The sequence below is a fragment of the Pogoniulus pusillus genome, chromosome Z (genome assembly GCF_015220805.1).
Source record: "Pogoniulus pusillus isolate bPogPus1 chromosome Z, bPogPus1.pri, whole genome shotgun sequence".
NCBI lineage: Eukaryota > Metazoa > Chordata > Aves > Piciformes > Lybiidae > Pogoniulus > Pogoniulus pusillus.
In genome coordinates, this window is record NC_087309.1 from 68,212,844 (window position 1) to 68,218,939 (window position 6,096).

Sequence of the window (6,096 nt, forward strand, 5' to 3'; positions counted from 1 at the left end):
CATAGCCTGACACGGTATTATCTTCCTTGGACTGACTCCAGAGCCACAGTTCATCTTGTCAGGGCAGGTCAGCCTTACATAAGTGTCAAGACTGGAAGGGACCTCAGAGATCATCCAGTGACAACCATCCTGCTGTGTGCAGTGACACCTCACACAAGATCCTGCCTGGCCGTAAAGACCTCCAGGGATTGGGCTTCCACCACCTCCATCAGCAAACTGTTCAGTGTCTCACCAATCTTACAGTGAAGAGTTTTTTCCTAACATCCAATCTGAATCTACCCACTTCTAGTTTCACTCCATTCCCCCTAGTGCTATCACTACCCAACACTGTAAAAAGTCCCTCACCATCTTTCTTGTAGGTCCCTTTAAGGTAGTGGAAGGCCAGGGAGTGGTATTGTTGTGGAGGGCCTGTAGTCCTGAGAACAGGCTTACATATGCTTTGCCCTGCCTGGACATGTTTTTCTGCCTGTAACCAGAGGTAAACACATAACAAGCACAAAATGGCACAACAGACCTGATGCCATAATGCCTGGCCTGCCCAGGTCCCCTGATTGTGTAAGGTGGTTGTGTAAGCCCCTACACGCCCAGCTCGTGCCTGCCTAGTGTAAGGCCCATGTGATTCCCATAATTGGAGGGTCCAGGCCTGTGGCTTTTGCCTATTATGGTAAGGTTTGGCTGACTGCCAACTTGATTGGTCATTCTGGTGGCCAAGGGGCCATTAATCTCAGCCCACATTTCACAAATAGGGGTAACAGGTAAACAACATTCTCAGGCTCCTCCGCTCACTCGCGTGCTCTCTTGCTCATTATTAGGCTTAGTCTCACCAGCACTGCTTCTTGCTTGTGTCTGCCTGCCTTCATGCCTATTTGCTTTGCTGTTATTATGAAGACAGAATCTCCCATACTCTCCCAGCCAGCTGTGCACACTTGCACGCCACTGTGGTGAGTTATCAGGGCTAGATCGTGCATTGCCTGTCTTTACCTACGGAGCTCAGACTCCCGTGCAGCCATGCATCCTATTGCACACCCGCTGCCTTATTATTGCTTGGTAAGCACACCGCTGCCACCGAGTTACCAGGAAGCTGACTCTGAATTGTCTGCATGTGATCGGCCTGTCTGGCCAATGTTACATTGTGCTGAGACATCATGACATCCTGCCTCTGCACCTGAAGGTCCTGCCTAAGAATCTCTGGACAGAGTGTCCAGAAGAAGCCTGGAGACAAGGGCAGAGATTACATCCTTCGCCAGGAGAAAAAGGTCAGAGACTGTCATTTCCCCTGAAGCCGGGAAGATTCTCCTTTCCCCTGAAGATGGAAGGATTCCAGCCTCAAAGTACACAGGCAAAGAGTCCCTTGAAGATTAGACACTTGCACAGGCTGTGGCACAGCCCCGGAGGGTGACTGATAATTGATCAGAATTTGTAAGTGAATATTTTAATGCCTCTGTAATTTCTATTGCCTCCTGCCATAGGGCAGAGAGAACTTCAGCTGGGCAAAATAGCATATTGACCCCAAGCGGCATTAAGTAGTGGGGGAAGTCCTCTCTCTGTTTATAGTTTGAACTGTTTCCTAGTTATTAATAAGTTATGGTTTGATATTATTCCTAGAATGTCTTTCAAATCTGCGTAGATCCTTTTAATATTAAAATACAGTGTTTGGGGCTGGTGAGAGTTCAGAATATTGAAGTTAATAAATATATATTTATAAAGAATTTTATCTTGCACCAATTAATTTCTCCCCTCCACCACAATCAGAGGCAGAATACCCCTCTGCAACACTCACTCTGTCTCCATAGGAGAGATGCTCCAGCCCTCTGATCATCCTCAGTGCCCTCCTCTGGACACACTCCAGCATGTCCATATCTTTCCTGTAACAGGGGCTCCAGAACTGGATGTCGAAGTCCAGGTGGGGTCTTACCAGAGTGGAGTAGAGGGGGAGAATCACCTCTCTTGACCTACTGGACACATTTCTCTTGATGCAACCCATGATACAGTTGGCTTTCTGTACTTCAAGTGCATGCTGATGGCTCGTGTTGAGCCTCTCATCTGCCAGCACCCACAAGTCTCCTTCCTCAGGGCTGCTGTCAAGCAAGTCACTGCGCTGTCTACATCCATGCTTAAGATTGCCCCGGCCCAGATGCGGGACCTTGCACTTGGTTTTGTTGAACTTTATGAGGTTGACTTGGGCCCAACTCTCCACCCTGTCAAGGTCCCTCTGGATGGCATCCCTTCCCTCTAGTGTGTCAGCCACACCACATAGCTTGGAGTCATCAGTGAACTTGGCTGAGGGTGCACCCAATGCCACTGTCTGTGTCTCCAAAAAAGATGTTAAACAAGATCTGGTCCAGTACTGGTCCAATATTGACCCTTGAGAGACTCTATTTGTCACTGGCCTCCACAGCGTACATTTGAATCTTGATTTGAATGAGGGTTGCACTCCTGAAACCATATTCGTAATCATCCTGACTTACATTCTTTGGTTTGTATAGATGAGTGATACAGGGAAGCAAGACTGAATGCCTTTTCAATGACATTAGCCTATATCTGGTATGATCCAATCATTATTTCAGCTCCTAGAATCAGACTAGGAGTAGTATGAATCATCTGCTCTGATTGTGTGGTGTTGTCATCTCCTCATAGTGTTAGAGCAGCACCAGACTGCAAAATCCAGACCACTATGCTACCTGCAACTGCAACCACAAGGAAAGAATTATTTCAAAATACAACCCAAGATAAAGGTATATGGGGTCAATTCAAGATATCTTTTCACCCTTCCCCCTACCCCACTCTCCCTCATGTCTTCTCTCTCCTTACCGGGACATAAGAAAGGGAGGGGGAAAAAAAGCAGATAAAGAGTTTTCATTTGGTTTACACAGAATATTTTACTCTCCTTTTACAAAGGTTTCAGATTACACCGGCATATTTAGAAAACAGAAGTAAAAGGCAAAGAAAATCTATCCTAATCCCCTAACAGGCTAAAATGCAGGTGCCTGGGCAAGGACCAGAAGACTTAGAGAGTGACCATTCCTCCCTTTCCAGGGACATAATGCCACACAGCCGTAAATGCAGCATTTGTAAATTCATTATTTTAATAGCGGGATATATCTCTATATATACATAGTATGTGGCTCAAATCACTACAAAGGAAAAACACAATATAAACAGAGGGGTGTAGCAAAAGGATTAGCTTGACATGCACATGCATATACGTCTACTTCTTTACAATGTCCAAAATACTATAAAACTATTTTAGTCAATATCTATTTCAGTTCTTTCACAGAATCTTTTATTTACAGGTAAAAGAAAGCTGACAATGGTCTTGTTTTAGCTATTTTAATGTTTAGATGTGATCAAAATGTAGCCATCTAGTAGTTGTGATTTTTTTCAAAAGGTTTTCAGAACCATAGAACTGTTTATGCTGGAAAAGACTTCTAAGATTCTAAAGTTCAACTGCCAATCCAACATCTCGGTGCCCACTAGACCATATCTGAAGTGTCATGTTTACACTTTTTTTTTTTTTTTTTTTTTTTTTTTTTTTTTTTTTTTACATTTCCCAGGATGGTGACTCCACCCGAACCTGGGTAGTTTATTCCAATTCCTGGGCACTTTTTTCAGTAAAGGATTTTTCCCTAATATCTAATCTAAACCTCCCCTGGTGAAACTTGAGGCCATTTCCTCTTACTTGTTACCTGAGACTTGGGGCCATTTCCTCTTGCCTGTTACTTGAGAGAAGAGACTGACCTCTACTGCACTGCAACCTCCCTTCAGATAGTGGTAGAGAGCAGTCAAGTCCCCCCTCAGCCTCCTCCTCTCCAGGCTAAACAACCCCAGATTACTCAGTAGCTGCTCCAGACCCTTCACCAGCTTGATTGCCTTTCTCTAGACACGCTCCAGCAACTCTATGCCCTTCTTGTAGTGAGGGGCCCAGAACTGATCACACTATTTGAGGTGAGGCCTCACCGGTGCCAATTACAGTTAATACCAATTGTGAGCAGAACTTGAGTCAAAGATGTTTCCATGCATGTATGATGCATGAGACAGAGTGTGTCTGAGAGAGAAGATAAAGAGGCAAAGAGAGGGTGAAACATCCAACTTTTTTATCAGAGCCAAGCATAGTTTTAGGTTAATCTGATGACACACTAAAGGTGTTCCCAAAGATGCTAATGTAAAGAGATATACATTTTGGCATCTAGTAAGCTTGAATTCAGTATGTGTGTATTTGTCTAAGGGACTCGAGGTATGTTTGATGGAGGTAAACAAGGCTAAATTGCATAGTCTGCTTTACAAGAGCAGTTCAGTCCACAGTACATGGCAAAGTGTCCAAACCACAACAATTTTAGAAAGTGGTCCCTTTTTTTCCTCAACTGTCCAATTACTAACTCAGAGATCAGGTTTTAATTTCTCTCCACAATACACACAATGTTAGTACCACAGTCTCTCTGTCAATATGACAAATGTCTGACAATGAAATATCTCTACTATTTCTTAACATTATGTCTGCGCATGGGTACAGTGGATTGTTTTCACCCAGTTTAGGCAGGAATAAATGAGGACTTGAACTCTATATATATTATAGTGATAATTACAGAGGCTTGCATTTTCTGGCTTGAATTAGTATTATTTTACTCCTGATACAAGCCAAAGCAGCAAGCACCAGTGAAATTCATTGTGAAGACCATAAATAGTTGACCTCAATGTAAATATTACTTATGCTTTTAATGAAGTTGTAGACTTCATTTCACAGAGGATGAAATTTAGCAAGAGACCTAAATTCTTCCTTTCAAAGCCCTTGGAAACTGACTGCTGTGATCAGCAGCAACTAATCAATTTCTATTACGTATTTGGATTGAAATTGTCATATTGTTCATATAGTTCTCCAAGGCATTGAGTTCCTGGGTAAAAAAAACATGAACAAAAGCCCAGTATATTTGAATAGAAGTATTGCTTTTTCCAGTGAAATAATTTTCTATCCTCTTAACACTACTGAACACTTCCCTTTACTTTTGATGGAAGTATTACCAAGAAGAAGCTTTTGCAATCTTCTTGGAAAGTTATGTGTTTCAGGTGAATTGATAGCATATAGAAAAGAAAGTTCTAGAAACTTGAGGTCCTTAAAGTCATTGTCTTCCCATCACCATGTCCATCTCTGCCCTTTCCCCTCTCCCTCACACAATTTTTATTTTTATTTTTTTAAGAGGCAGGAAGGTCTTGAATGGCAACAGCAATAGCCCCTTAGATTATTTCAGTCAATGTTGTGAATCCATAAGGAATTCTTAATCCGTTCCAAGAAAGAAAAGTATCTATAATCCCTCTACTGCCAGATGTCCAGGTCTTAAGAGAAACAAGAGAAGAAATATTCAGAGAAAAAGAAGCACCTGGATTGGATGAGGAGTGATAATTCCTTGATGAAGTAGGTTTTAGGGAGGAATTTGAAAGATGTGAGATCATGGCACCCAAGAGTGTGCAGGAGGAAGAGAATGGTGTATTCTATCTGTGACACGAAAGGTAAGTGTAGAAAAGACAAGAGGAAAAAAAAAAGAGAGAAAAAGAAAGAGCAGTAACAGAATTATAAGGAGTCTGGAGCATGAAAATAAAACTAAGTATCACTTCAAAATTCTGAAAGATCTCACTGAAAGATCTCTTTATAATTCTTCAAGAGTTAACATGAAAGGCTTTAACAGATAAAATGTTCTCCCCTAGCCTCTCCATCACCATATTTGTTGTGAGACTGAATTTCTCCTGCCTGATCCTTCTGTTCTCCTACTCCTCATTCAAGTCACGCTCCAGTTCTCTTGGTGTTAATGTTGTCTTCCATCTATTCCCCTAATATAAAGTGAGTTTAAATGATTCCTTATTAGGAAAAGTTTGCTTTAAAATAAAGTAGCAGAAAAGTCTTTGAAATTTGAAAATAATATTTCCCTGTGAACTTAGTGGGAGGTCCTAAGGACTGAATTATAACCTTTGTATGCTGTGAGAAAAACAGTGGCTTGATGAATATACTGCTCTGGAAACAAAAGTTAAAGATCTGGAAGCACAACATAAACTGAGTCAAATAAAATGCTTCGTAGTCTTGTAGGAAGCACATAAATCACTTGTTGC